Raw genomic sequence first — 15,509 nt, 5'->3', positions numbered from 1 at the left:
AAAATATACAAAAACTAATATGTAATGGTAAGCTATAACGAACAAAGTTTGGTGCACAGGTAAACAAATGAGGCACGCGACGCCTCTGCATTTTACAGAGACGTTCTGAGACAGCAGAGTTTTCGATTAATGAATGAAAAATTACAGGAGGTAGCGCTTCTGATTGAACTATTTCTGTTTCCTCATTTTTTGCTATATGGCATTCAACTAAACAATCCAGAATCATTCTGCTTCTTTCTCTTCTCAATCGAAATTTTGAACCTGCCCTCAATTTAGTGTTCTTTGCGCGCTTCCACAGTTATTAAGTGAGAATTCTTATCCCAGAGGAGTCGGGAAATATTACAAACCGAAAAATTGCTTTAACAGAAATTAAATAAGAATAATTATGAATTACTTCGGTCACATCTCTGTTAAGTTCGTTCTTTTAAATGTTTTAGTGCTATCTTTTTCTAATTTGTTTGATTTTTTGTTACTTCGTTGTATATGTTTATATAATTATATAATACCGTTCTAGTCGCATCCATCTAATAATCATTTATCGATCTTTCTTTCCAGGTAAGTTAACCAAAATGCCTCAACTGATGCATCTCTTAACGCTCTGATAAATGAAAACGATTCATATCGAGGTAATTGGAAACTCACTCCGCTCTGACTCCCACATTCTTCGATCCAGCGCCGCAACAAAATGATACACAAATTACCATTATTCTTTATGACGCGTCAATTTATTAAACCGGGCGTCTTCCCCCGTATGGAAATAGACGGAGACTTAATTTGCGACAGTATCATACTTGAACTACAACAGACAACACCACGGCCACGTTTAGGGTCGCGCTCGCGCATAGTTAAAGGGCGCACATGTGTGTTTTCACACCAACATCAAGAATCCGCTCTCCACGATCCGATCCCTACTCAAGTTCCGTTCGTTGCACATTTGTCACACAGCCGAAAATATAATGTCACACCGAGTATTCTCTCTTTCTCGCTGCTCGCTTGCTACCCTCGCCGTCATCGTCGTTTTTGGTCACATTCCAATCTATAGTTGGATGAAGATGACGACGACGACCACAGCGGAGTTGCATTACCTCATTCCTATATCTTCTCCGGACTCTGAAGGCGAATGTAATGAAACAAAACAAACTAAAAAAAAAGAAAAATGTGAGAACAAGAGAGGTATTTCTAGTTAGCACTACTACACCAATGAATGCACAGCACTACTTAACTTAAGTATTGCGGGCTCTCCTTCGGTGTTAGTACCCCCATCACTACTGCTGGTTGAGTGTAATTTCAGTTCCTTTGCACGTTTTAATGAACACAATAAAAAACCTAAGTCTTGGTCCAAGTTGGTTAAAGTTAGCACCAGCATGTGTAGTTGTGTGGCGGGGCCAGCTTGGCAGCTTGTATACTAAACACGAGATCGTTTTGGAACTGGGGGAGCCTTGCAGTAGCTACGGCACGGCTTAAGTCATTTAGTTGCTTGATCGGTCGCTCGGGTGCGCAATCAAAAGCGCATTGCACGTGTGTGTTTGCGTGTTTCTCGTGTGAATTTTCGTGAAAGAATTCGACAGATTCCGGAGCTTCGCTGAGCCGGATAGTGTTGTACCAAAATTTGTGTACGAATTATATGTGAAAAATGCTGCTTATTCTGCGGCAAGCAAGCACGTTGAACAAGCCTTACTCATTCTCAGTTCTCTTTTCTTCTCGGTCTCTCTCATACTTGAATGACGACGACGAATGTGTTTTTATGGTTATGGTAGGGAAAAAAAGTGATAAGATAAGAATGGAACCACTTTCGTTTGTTGCATTTATGAGCTGTAATTGAATTGGAGGAATTTCAATTTGTCAAATTCTAGACGACATCGAGAACTTTGTACTCATACTAGGATGAGTTTTCCGGTTTGAAATTGATTTCCAGGCTGTGATAGGGTTTGAGCTGTAGGAGAGGGATAATTTGAATTTGTAATGAGCATTGCTGGATAAAAATCTTATATTTCTCAATCTAGAGGGGGTGATGAATTAGAGTAGGCAGTAGTAAGTTCATGTTTCCGGAAACAGCAGAGCTGACTGCAGAGAAGCAGGCATCGAGTTAAATTTTCGGATCTGCAACGCTTCTGGGTGATGCGATTTGGAGACGTCGATGAAGTCTTCCCGAGGAAATAAGCATAAATCTTCGGGAAAAATTAGAAGAAAAAAACATTCAGAGGGAACTTTCAGGATAAATGTAAAGCGATTCCTGGGGAAAGTTGGAAGAAACTTCTGAAGAATGTTAGGAGAAAGTTTTGTGAGGAAGTAAGCAGAAACTTCCGTAGAAATAGGAAAATACTTCCAGAAAAGCCAGAAGAATCTTCGGAGAGAAGTTGGGACCAACTTAAAAAAGAAAATTATGAAAAAAAAAATAGAATAATTTCCGGAGGATGTCTTCTGGGGGAAGTCGGAAGCAAAATCTAAGAGAAGTTGGAAGACTCTACCAGAGAAAGTCAGAAGAAATTTCCGAGGACGCTGCCAGATGAAGCCAGCAGGACATTCGTCGGGGGAATGTCGGTAGAAACATCCGGGAGAAAATTAGAAGGAACTTCCAGGGAATGTCGGTAGAAGCAGACCTATACCCCGCCCATCTGTTCTCTATGTTAGGGGCGAATGATCATCGTTAGCGTGCCAACTTGGGATTGTAAACACACATACGATGGTGCTCCTGTTTGAAGCATGCCCAAATCTAAAGTTGCAAATAACATAGAAGAACGAAGCATCCGGTCTAACTCGGAAGATTTGTTCAGAGTATGCCGGAATAAATGTGCGGGAAATGTCGAAAGGAACATCTTAAAAGAAACCTTTTTCAAAGAAGCCGGAAGAATTTCCCGGGAAAGAAAAGCTGGTAGAAACTTCCGAAAAAAAGTCAGAAAAACGAATTCAGAAAACACTTGTAGGGATTGTAGAAGGATTTATGGAGTAATCGGATGAAACTTACAGAAGAAGTCGAAAGAGTATTCCGGTGAACACAGATTAAACTTCCGGAGTAAGCTGAAACCAACTTCCAATCACGTCGGGGAGTACTTCCAGGAGATATAATTTGGACTTCCGAGGGAAACCGGACGAAACTTCCAGAAGAAATATATTTCGGAGGACGTAAACAAAAAACATCGAGTCGATGTTTGCTCCTAAATATTTGGAGATAATTGGAAGACATTTGCGAATTTCCAAGAAATTTCTTGGGAACATTGGAAGTTTGAAGGAAGTCCGAAGAACCTTACAAGTAACGGGAGAGGTTTGAAAAACTACTTAGGGAGGTCAGAAAACTCATCTCAGAGTAGTCAGATGTAATTTCTGGTGGAAGTTGTAAAATACTTACAGGGAATTCGAGATGCCAGTACATCTTTTGGGAGAAGTTGAACGAAACTTCCAGAGGATAAGGCATACGGCCACTTTTTGCGCACAGTATGAACAGAGCTTGTTTTTTTTCTATAGAAAAAAAAAGTTTAATTATAATTAATTATGCTCAGTTAGCAAAAACGGTCGCTAATAGACCACCGAGCTCCTTCTATGAACAACGATCGTTCAAATCCGGCAACAAAGCTATGTAAATGGAATCGATGTTTTACATCTTTCCTTTATATAACGTCGGTCTCTGTTCCGCAATCTAGTGCCAATCACCAACCGACATCGATTGCCATCCATTGACGGCAATCGAATGTGCAGGAGGGCAGCTTCCACACCTGCGTAGGATATCGCACCCATTCAATTGAACACACATGGGTCGGGACCAACGGCTTTACTTCGCTTCCGAAGGAAGACGTGACCAGAGATTTGTATGCCTCAGAAAAATCCCACCGACCTCGGCTGGGATTGAACCCAGACCCATAGGGATGAGACGGCAGTCACGCTTACCACTACATCACAGGTGCCGGCCAAATGGAATCGATTTGATAAACTATTGAGTCAAAGCCGTCCATTTGTATGAAATCGATCGCATGATGCCTAATTTTAATTGTATATAATGAAAATTTCAGACTTACATGCTAGTAATTACGTTTGCAACTTACAACAGTAGTACAAATTAAATTTTATAATTTCATGAGGCATCGTCAAACTTGGTTTGTTATTACATTAGGTGGTATTAAATCGTATGTCATAGTTAAATTTGCAAGTAAATAATGTGTCTGCATTCTACAGGAATACTTCAACAATTCTTCAATCCTTTCAAAGCAGATTTTTATAAACTTAATTCGTAATTTTGCACCATCAACCGTCGCGATCGGCGTACAACTCTAATCCCCACAAGGCAAGGTTCACTCCAAAATAAACTGCCCGTCAGGTACACGCGTCTTTCGCCTACATCGTGATCTTCGCGAGTTTCAAGTAATTTCATTCATACGACGACCAACCGAACCCATAAATGGAAACTGGCTCCGTCATTGGTGTGGTGTGTTGGCATTACTTCTGGAGGAGAGGCCGGCCGAAAAGAATTCTAAGTCAACCGTGTGTTTGTGTGAATAATTTTTGTTTTCCGCTCACAAATATGACGACCATGGTGGCTGCGGGCGGCGGCGGCGGTATTAACACCTAACGCCTTCATGCCGTGGGTTCGAAGTTGAAGAATTTTGAATCCATTATTGGCCAAGATCTCCGACACCCTTTGTGGTGGCGGTATACAATGCGGAACATGATGGGGAATCAGCTGAACTCTGTCCTCTCTCTCTATCCCTCCCCTATAGCAGGGTTATAGATCATGACACATTACGTCACAGAACAGCAATTCTTCGCGTGTACACAGTTCATCGCTTTTATCATCACTTCATCTTCTCATTGGCTTTATTGTCGTGCCGCCACACTGCGATCCATTGCTGCCTGAGGTTGATGGGCTAATTGTTTGGGCTCAAAACTTTTGGAACAAGTTGATAGTCGTACGTGCAAGTAATCTCAAGCCCGACTATGCAAGGCATGCGACGCTGACGACGCCGGCGATGGCACGACACGTTATGACGCTTTGTTTAGCTCATTGAATTTATGAAGTACACCACCGGAGATGAAGATGTGAGCGGGTTTTATTGCATGAATTTTACATTCAATTTAGTAGTCGCTATTCAACAGAAGAATGTAAAGGTGACTAAATGTTACAACAAATGGTGGCAGACGGTTGTTTTTCGTATTTGAGACAAAATGATTGTCATTACGATTGACAGAAGAAAACCTCTCCTCTCGAGATTTTAACCTTAACAACTTAACCGAGACCAAGAGCGGCGCTTGCCTCTATTCCACAGCAGGCAGCGATCGCGCTTTTGCCCCTACCGCAGTAGCCTGGAATACCTTGGGCCGGCACGGCCTTTATCGGAATGTATGCTCTAGCAGTACGCGCGCGCCTAAACTAGTAAAAACCGTGCAGTTTGCGTCCTTGGAACAAGTTTGCTTTTTAGCTCGACTTGTTTGTGTACACCTCGCTCTATCAGAGGGAGGAAGCGTTGTGTTTGATTTTAAGTCTACTGAGTCAACAACCATTGATTCCTTCCAAAAGTTCATGCAAATCACATTGCTTCAATCGGTAACCGGTTGACTACTGATGATGGCACGATCGGTACTTCCAGCTTTCGGTACAAAGTTTCGCAATTTCTTTTATCCCTTTCTATGAGCCACAGTGATATTCCGGTCACGTTCCATCTTGCCGGTGGATGACCAATAAAATTATAATTAGCCATTACCATCATCGAGACATTGGTTATACGGTTGCCTCTTGACAACTGGAAACTCGTGTCACAGTCGAAGACAGCTGTTGATTTGACTAGATTCCACTTAAGACAATCGTTTAAGCCGACATAGATTCCATCCACCTGTCGCGAAATTTGTATTGACTGACCTGATCAATCAACCGACAATGGGTGGTGATGGCGATCATATTTCCTGAGTCGTGCGAAAAAGGAAAATACGTTCATTCATTAAAGAATCGGATCACATATCTGCCCGCACCCACCCCAGGGTGGCGTCTGGTCGGAAATCTGTTTCTCAGATATTGTTTGTAGAAGTAGTAGTATACGCCAAAAGGTGATGCAATCGGTGCAAGTTTTGTTGGGCTGGATGGTCACCTGTTTGTTGTCAATATTGTCCGTCGTCCGGTGAACGGAGTCAGACCACTCAATGACAACAATATTACGTAGGTGATTGATTTCCATCATTGTTGTGGCTTTGAATAATTTGGAATCCAAGTGGAGAACGATTTTATATGTTTCGAAATATTGGTTGAAATTCACTTATTTAAATCTGGTGACATTGGCGCTTCTGGCCTCAGATATTATCAAGTTGGAAGGTGGGTTCGATTCCCGGTCCGGTCGACGAAATCTTCAGGGTTGGAAATTTTCTTGACATCATAGAGTATCATTGTGGTTGCAAATTCATGCATCGGTTGGCATAGAAATCTATCAATTAAATACAGTGGAAGTGCATCTAGAACACTAAGTTGAGAGCCGGCAAAACGCTCGCTACAGAATCGTGAATATCTAGAAGAAGAAGGTGAAGAAGAATAAAGACATTGGTGCTTGCACTTTATGATCCGTACTTTATTGTTAGCATAGGTTTTTTATGCGTAGGAATAAAGAAAAAGTTTTCTTCATGTATCTATCAAAGCGAGCTGAGTAGGTAATCATCATTTTGAGCATAGGTTTTGATTTTCGTACGGATTATACGGATATCCAGAATTTGATGTTTTTTTTTAATTAGTTAAAACAGTAAATGAAAATACTCGATACAATTAGTTTTCTCGAAAACAAGAATCCTATTTAGGATTCCAGCCTAGGTTTCTATGGCAGGCAATCTATTTAGACTTCCGCAAGAAATATGTCCAACATTCTACAAGAATTCCGTTCAGTTTTCTACTATTATCCTGTCTACAATTCTACAAGAATCCTGTCAAATATTTCAAAAAAGTCCTGTTTTGGATTCTAAAGGAGAATCCTGTCTAGGAATCTACAAGAATCATGTATAGCATTTCACAAAAGTCCTGTTCTGCATGTCTAGGATTCTGGAAGATTCCTGGCAAGCATACTACAAGAATCCTGTCTAGGATTCTGCAAGAGTCCTATCTAGAATTCTGCAAGAGTCCTGTCCAGCGTTGGAAAAGTCTGCGATGTTTCACGAAGTTAACCAAGGGAAAAGTTCGCGAGTCATAGTGAGTTTTGGTGAACTGTTCCAATACTGGTCATGTCTAGGATTTCGCAAGAGTCCTGTCTAGCATGCTACAAGAATCCTGTTCAGGTTTCTAAAATTATCATGTCTACGATTCTTCAAGAATCCTGTCTAGCATTTCACAAAAGTCCTGTTCTGGATATGATAATAATCCTGCTCAGGATTTCACAAGAGTCTTGTCTAGTAGTTTACAAAAATCCCGTCTGGGAGTTTACAAGAATCCTTTCTAGAATTTAACAAGAATCCTGTCTGCGTTTCTACAGGAGTCCTGTCTGGTATGCTACAAAAATCCTGTCTGGGATCCTATAAGAATCATGTCTGGGATTCTACAAGAATCATGTCTGGGATTCTACAAGAATCCTATCTGAGATTCTACAGCAATTCTGTCTGGGATTCTACGGGAATTCTGTCTGTGATTCTACAGGAATCCTGTCTGGAATTCTACAGGTATCCTGGCATTTTATAGAAATCCTGTTTGGGTATCTACAGGAATCTTGTCGGTGATTCTAAAAGAATCTAGTCGGGAATTCTAAAACAATCCTGTCTAGGATTCTACAGAAATCCTGCCTTAGATTCTACAGGAATCCTGTATGGGATTCTACAAAAATCCTGCTTGGGATTCAATAAGAATCCTGCTTGGGATTGTACAAGAATCCTGTCCGGGATTCTACAAAAATCCTGTCTGGGATTCTACAATAATCCTTTCTGGGATTCTACGAGAATCCTGTCTGGAATTCATCAAGAAACCGGTCTGGGATTCTACAAGAACCCTGGCTGAGATTCTACAAGAATCCTTGCTGAGATTCTACAAGAATCTGGCCTGGGATTCTACAAAAATCCGGCCTGGGGTTCTACAAGAATCCGGCCTGGGATTCTACAAGAATCCTGTCTAGAATTATACGTTCTACATCTAGCCTAGGATTTGGTGCCCTGTAATATGTCTGCGATTCGGCAAAAAATATGACAACAATCCTATTCAGGTTTATATAACTATCCTGTCTTTGATTCTACAAGAATGCTGTCTAGCATTTCAAAAAGTTCTGATTTGAATATTACATTAATCTTGTTTAGGATTCTACTAGAATCCTGACTAGGATTCTACAAGAATCCTGACTTAAAAAAAATCCAAATTCTGGATCTCTTTTTTCTGTGCTTGGGATCTAATGATTCCCTTGGAACTCTTATCAGGACTTCTTTGGAATTAACTCAAGAATTTCGCTAGAATCGTCCAAGTGACCTAGAATCACGAATACGACCTGAACACCCCAAAAATACCTTTTAAAAGTGCCAAATGCCAATCATAATGGCTTTACACACTCCATATGTTTCTTCTTCTTGCTTATCGTATATAAGCCTATTTCGTGCTCTCAACTTAGTGTTCAAGATGCACTTCCACAGTTATTAATTGAGAGCTTCCGATGCCTGTACTATTTTTCAGTATAATTATGTGGCAAGTAAAATCATACGCTATGCCGAGAAATTTTACAATCAAAAAATATCCTAGACCAGACCGGGAATCGAACCCAACCACCTCCAGCATGATCTTGCTTTGTAGCTGCGCCTTTATCAACTGAGCTAAATTTTGCTCCTTAGAAACTCCAATGAAGGCTTTAAATTCGTCAATAGTGGCATTAGAAACGCCTGCATGAATTTATAAACGCCAAAATGACCTTTTCAAAAAGTTATAAAAACACATAAACTTAAACCTTGAAAGCTCCAAAACACCGGTGTAGCTTTAAAAGCTGGACCAATTTGGAACACCAATTTTTAGAACGCCAAAAAGAGCCCTTGAAACGCCAAAATGGTATACAAATACAAAACACAGCATGATTAACTCCAAAATGGCCTAGAATCGTAAACATGGCTTAAACACCTAACCTTAAAATAAGTTTAAATACGCCATACTGACCATCAAAATGGTATAAAAACGCAAGTCCTAAGAATCCAACATGGCTTTAAATTTGCCAAAAAGCGAAAAAAATTGTTTAGAACTCCAAAATGACCCAAAACCTCCCTTGAAAATGCTAAAATACTGCACAGGCTTATAAAAAACTGCTGGAATGCTTATTTTAGAAAGCCAAAATGAGCTTAGAATCGCGATAAAAGGCATAAAATCGTTAAAATGACCTAGAGTTGTCAGAATTAATTTATAAATACAACTACCTTGAACATAATGAAAAATCAGGGAAATTCAGGGAATTTTATAATTATAACTTGGAAACTCAGGTAATCTCAGGGAAATTCCTTTAAATTCTGGGAAATATTTCTCAACCCTTAACTGCATTAAAATCTGTAATCTTACTTGAACAAATTATATCCAGGGAAAAAGTGCTTGGACTAGATTTTTTTAAAGATCACCTGCACAGCTTCTTCAAAGATCTGGAATATGCTTAGGAAAATTTTGAAGATTGCGTACTTTACTTTTTTATCAAAAGATTTGAATCATTTTAGTTTCTACAGTGTTCGGACATGTACATATTTTTAATATTCTTTACCTGAAAGATTTGCAAAGTTTCATACTGAAGACATTTGTCTAATTTTTAAATTAGATTCAAACAAAAATCATGATTGAGAGACATTTGAAATTTTTTGGATCTTGGGAATGGAAAAAAAGCCTAATTAAAATCTTGTAATATGGGAAAAAAAAATCAATGGCCAGAGTAATACAAAATTTCAATTCAAGATTCTGGATTCTGAAAAAAAAATACGGGCTGTCAAACATTAAAAAAATCCCATGCATGACAAAATTTCAAACATGGAGAAATTTTTAAGATTTTCGAATTGTTCAATATGTCATGTTAAGAAGTATTTTCAATATCCTGAATATCACGATCCCGGAGGTTTTAGCCTAGACTAAGAAACTTTTGATATTCTGGGGTTTAAAAATTATGTTGAAAATTTAATAAATCGAGTCCTCAGATTTGAACAAATAAAAATACGGACATATAAGACAAACGATAAGTTCCAAAACCCAAACACAAATTTGAGTTGTATGGCTTGAGAAAATGGGAAGATCCAGAATTTGTACAAAATTGTCAGTATTCTTAAGCATTGAAATGATAATAAATGTTGAACACACCAAGATTCCGAGTTCCAAATACATTACTAAAAGTAGAAGATGAATTTATCTCAAATCACTTATAAAATTTTCTATTAAACCTAAACTTGATTGAAGCTTTTGGATATCTACGATGTTGTTCAGAAATATTTGATCTAAATAATTATCAAATAAATATTTTATTTAAATTCGCCGTATTGGATCTGTTATTGGTTGTAATATGTATTCCCCACATTAATGTTTAAATCAGTACGCACAAACTGCAGCATGGTCTCAAAACCTTTCAGCTAGTATTCAAACTTATATGTCTAGAAAATGTAAATGGGACTATATAGTGTAGGTTTTCGGGTGGAGTTTCTATAGCTACGGTATGGGGCTGTTGCTCGAATAATAATGAATTTACAAATTCAATTAATGGTTTAAAATTTGCTCGGAAACGAAGACATTTTTAATAAGATTTTGCTCCATGATTTCCATGTTAGCGTGGTCCAAAAAATCATCCATGCGTCGATCACGTTACAGTCGCTATAAATCAATAAAGACGCATGGTAGTCTAGTCGCATAGGATTGAGCAAAAACCCAAAACTTTAAAAAAAAATATAACTCAAAAACAAAAAAACATCGCTGATTTTTTAACACGTAAAAGAGCCTAAATTTATATAAAAAAAATTATATATTTTAAAGGAAAAATATAAAAACATATTGCGCCCTCTGTCTACAAACCATGTAAACCATAAAAAAAACAAATACAATCAATGTTTTTCAGTACAAAATCCCAATGTTTTATTACATTTATTTTTTGTTTTGTTAATATGATATTTTGATCTTTGAAATCGGCCCAGTGGTTCAAAAGTTATGATTTTCTTGATACAAATCATTTTGACCACACTAACATGGAAATGGTCACCCTATTGACTAAATATAAAAATACGGGTTTAATATTTTGCGATTAGGAACAGAACTACAAATTTTTACGAAATTCTGAGAACCACTTTGGAATGGCTGCCCGAATAAAAATTTACCATACGAAAACATTAGAACCTATTGTTACAATGCAATAACATTTATTGTAGCAACCATACATCTTGTAAATAAGCCAAAATAGCTCTCCTTGGGGTCGCACAGGTTATCTACAACTCATAGACTGAGGAACGTTGTTGTAGTGATTTTTGTACAAACACTTAACAGCAACAATTGAAAAGACGTGCCAGTGCTAAACAATCGCCCTCGCAAGCAATCAATGTTTATTTTTAATGTCAACATCGCTTAATCTCGATCCACTCAGCATTCGGTCATGTTCTTAAGTCGATGTTTTCCCATGTCCCAGTCGTTGTTGCTCATAAAACATTCATCAATCCAGTCAAAACACCGACCAAGATTGATGACGAAACTGGTGCCGGCAAGACAATTCACATTAAACGGAAAAAGCATTTGAGGGAGCGAGATTTGATCTTGTTTTACCCGAACAAGCGCTGACTGAGTCCCATCTGCTGTGCTGCGGCGGGAATAATCGACTGTCGCCTTCGATAATGAACGCGTCGTCGTCGTCCGGCAGTATTATGCTACTAACTACTATTGGGCGCGACGTGCTAAATGCAACTCTTAAGTAATCGAAATTATAGGCTTTCGAAGAGCAGTTGTCGGCCAAGACCCCTGCATATTCGTCAAATTGATCACAACCAATACTTAACGAATCGTGATTAGGTATAAATATGGTCCGATATGCCGATCGTGCCCGCCTTCCAAGGGTACATTCAAATGGGCTGTTTCAAGTATCAATAAGTCGTAAAAGGTTTTATTATCTGAAAATGAATCATGCAAAACCATGTGAAGCTGAATCAGCATAAGCAAACAGACTAAGTTTTGCAAATGCGATCCTTATCTTGCTTATCAAAATAGCTGATAAGCTAACAACTTTATTTACCACCTCGTTCCACGTTATAACATCACCGGAAAACTCTCTGCTGCCTGTGGTTCATCATTCATCAATGACAGTGTGGCGGTTCCCTGAAATGAAGCATGGATGGGTAGAAATGCACTTTTATTCCACTTCAGAATCACTTAACCTTGGTGACCACGCACGCTATTGCTCTCTCTCTCTCTCTCTCGCTCTATGGAATGGTTTCTTTGTCATCTTCCATCCTTGCTTTGTCATCGATAGTGTGTCCAGTCTAGCGTTGTGAGACAACCTTTCACAGAGCAGAACGGTGTTTTGTTTACTTTGTGACTGTGTAGGGATGTTCAAGAAGTTCACAAATCAATAGAAACACCCACCATTTGTTTTGAACACAGTTTTATATCAGATTTTGAACAGCTTTTAAAATTCCTCAATCCTGAAAGGCAGCATCATACACTCTTTAATCTCCTTACCACGGCGCACGGTGGATGCATCCATGTACAGTTTCCAATCGCCAACGAAGCTACTCGGGAACAGGATATCCAGGGAACCAATGTTGGCCATGTTGAATTCTTCTCTGTGCTGTAGACGATAAACAAACCCCAATGAAGATATTTACCTTCGCCTTCACACACATTTTCTTTCCCGAGCAACTTACCCCATTTGGAAACGGACAGCGGTGACGTTTCATAAACCGGGTAATCGGATACCACGGTTCCAGCGGGCTCAGAATCCTCATGCAAAAATTGCGCACTTCCCTGGTGATGATTCCGGGGACCCAAGTGCCCCGTTCCAAACGGTGCGTGGTAAATTTCCACTGGAAATCACAAATTATGTAGATGATCATAACGAGGATTTCTTTCTTCGTTCGCCAAACTTACCCCGATCGGATCGTTGTAATCGTTTTGGAAGATCATGGTACCATTCAGCACTACACTGCCGTCTTCGGCGTTGATGAATTCCAGCTGGGTGAGGTTCAAATCCGGGAATGGTAGACCGTTGTTACACTCGATGAACTCCTCCGGTATGAATCCCATGCGGGCCTGGAAAATCCATGTGTTACAAATATATGCTAAATTTTTAAACTTACTCGAGTACCAAAGTCGTTGTAGCAAACGAGAAAATGAGCAGTACGCAAATCATTGCTGTCGATCGAATGAATGCTCTCACGCTACTCATTATACAAGAATGGCAATACATCGTTGCATGTTTTCGGGCAGTTTGTTTGGATTAACATGTGAATAGCTAATTGCAAATTAGCACCAATTAAATATTGTTCGATGATTTTTAATCAAAAGTCACGTTATGGATGGTAGTCTTTTTTTTCCTTTGATTTGTTTTCCGTCGATCTTGTTTTCCGCACTGCAAATGTATTTTCGTTATTTCACTGAAAACCGTTTCGTAAAAATGAATATCGAACATACCTACAACACATCTTTCATAAATGGTACGAAACATTCGTTTTTCCTGTCATCTGGCGCAATGTTACGCCTTATTCGTATCGTAAAATATAGAAATTCATCTTCGTGCAATCAAACCAACAACTGCGCTTATTGTCTCCTAAAGTGCTGATTGTGTGTTGGAGATGGGATACTTTATTTTTGAAATATTGTCGGTTTGACCAATACATGCAAGCTACCACAACAAATCAAATTACTGGTCGCGGTGCCCATTTCTCATAGCACAGACAGAGCGATGGATAAAGCACAGATCTGACGATCGCAAGGTTCATGATTCTATTCTAGTCCGGTCTGAAGCCTTTTTTTAATTTTTTTGTCATGTTTATTCCTTCCAATGATGAAGCTATTTTTACCCATCCTCACTAACACACTCCACATTTTTCGGTTTTCACAACCAACACTTGTGCCCTCCACTGGTTGGGTGTAGCGATAGCAAGTGTGACAGTTCTAACGAAACTAGCTTCATACAATGTACAAATCAATCTCGTTGCAGAAAACAACGAATAAATTCGTAGAACAAACGAGCGATTTCGCTGTATAAACGAAATTTTATTTTCAGTGCGTGCTTAGCACCAATGTTACCGCCGCCAGGGAGGCTCCCACACCTGGACCCTTCCTACCTATCGACCCATCAACTCATGAACCGGGGACCAACGGCTTTACTTCTCTTCCGAAGGAAGACGTGATCAGAGATGTTATGCCTCAGAACATGGCGGCGGCGCCGACTGGGGTTGAACCCAGACCTGCTGGGGGAGAGATAATCACGCTTACCACTACACCACCGGCGCCGCTTATGGATGGTAGTCGCCAGAGTATTGAATGTACCGTAAAACGGGGTAACTTTGATAGTTTTTTTTAACTATATTTTAAATAGTTTTTACAACAATTAAAGTTTTTCAAATATATTTTTTTTTAAATAAGTACGAATCCTAGAGTCTATTCGTTCGTAATATGTGTTCGTCCAAGCGACAGTTACCGCCTTTTCCCTGATCTATGGAATAGTTAATACTCTTACCAATAGATTTCATCTTATGTATGTTACTTTCTTTATTTAAGAGATTTTCAGCCGTAGATTATGTTTGTTACTGTCAAGTGCAGATTTCCTGGAAATTATCTGCGAGATCCCTTGGATTTCTTCTCTAAATTCCCTTAAACTTCTCCTTAGAATCCCCTTGAATCTCCTGGAGATTCCCTAGAAATTCGCTCCGAAGCTCACTTGAATTTAAATCCTGAATTTACTTAAAAGTTAAACCTTCTTTTCACTTCAGAGGTTATTTGAAATCATTCGAAAAAAGTTGTTGGCTTTTTGTCTGGCTTCGTTTACCAACTATTCATCTTAATTTGATTGTTTAATTTTCCTATTTTGTTTGACCGGAAAACTTCAATTGAAGGTCACTGTGTTGGAATTCGGTTCCTTGATTCAACTTTGGTGCCAAAACATAACATAAAATTTACAGTATCAGTCGGAATAAAGCTAATTTTTTTTCAAAACTCCTTTGTAATTATCATCAAAATTCTTTATAGTTCCAGATCTCGTTTCGAGAATCTTATGAATTTTTCAATATGTTCAGAGATGTGGTGACGTTTAGGGTAGTTACGCATTCAATAAAACTTATGGATCTTCTTGGTAATATATGAAAATTTACGATGCTGCAAAAAATTGTGAAGATTGTCGTTTATCTTTCACAAGTTTCTGGTGTTCAGAGAAAATCCTAGTGCTGGTTGGTGGGTTGCCGAAAATCGTTGCTGCAATATGACTCAAACATCTGGTTATATTTATTTTATTTTATTTTACTAGTCTTCGAACTGATCGACAGATATTGCTATTCACTAATCCTATTTCTAAACATTGTCTATAGATATCTATATAGATATAGATATATTAAAATCAAAAAGGACAAATACTTCATTAAAATGGTTCTGTCCA

At 38.9% G+C, this 15,509-nt stretch overlaps 1 protein-coding gene across 18 annotated transcripts in view; it reads left to right on the top strand.

Annotated features, from left to right (window-relative positions):
- Positions 1 to 15,509, top strand: part of ens (ensconsin) — a 358,571-nt gene that overhangs the window by 283,271 nt on the left and 59,791 nt on the right. Inside the window, exon 1 of one of the 18 annotated variants that reach the window (XM_065236808.1) lies at positions 1,478 to 1,613. The exons of the other annotated variants lie outside the window; for them this stretch is intronic. The gene's annotated coding sequence lies outside the window, so the exon portion shown is untranslated. Of the gene's footprint in view, positions 1 to 1,477; positions 1,614 to 15,509 lie in introns of those variants that run through there. 18 annotated transcript variants of the gene reach the window in all.

This window comes from Ochlerotatus camptorhynchus, unplaced genomic scaffold (assembly GCF_037179485.1).
Source record: "Ochlerotatus camptorhynchus isolate MF236.1 unplaced genomic scaffold, CSIRO-AGI_Acam_v1.1 ptg000576l, whole genome shotgun sequence".
Taxonomy (NCBI): Eukaryota; Metazoa; Arthropoda; class Insecta; order Diptera; family Culicidae; genus Ochlerotatus; species Ochlerotatus camptorhynchus.
The sequence above is the reverse complement of the archived record's forward strand: the minus strand, read 5'-3'. Positions and strand labels throughout refer to the sequence as shown.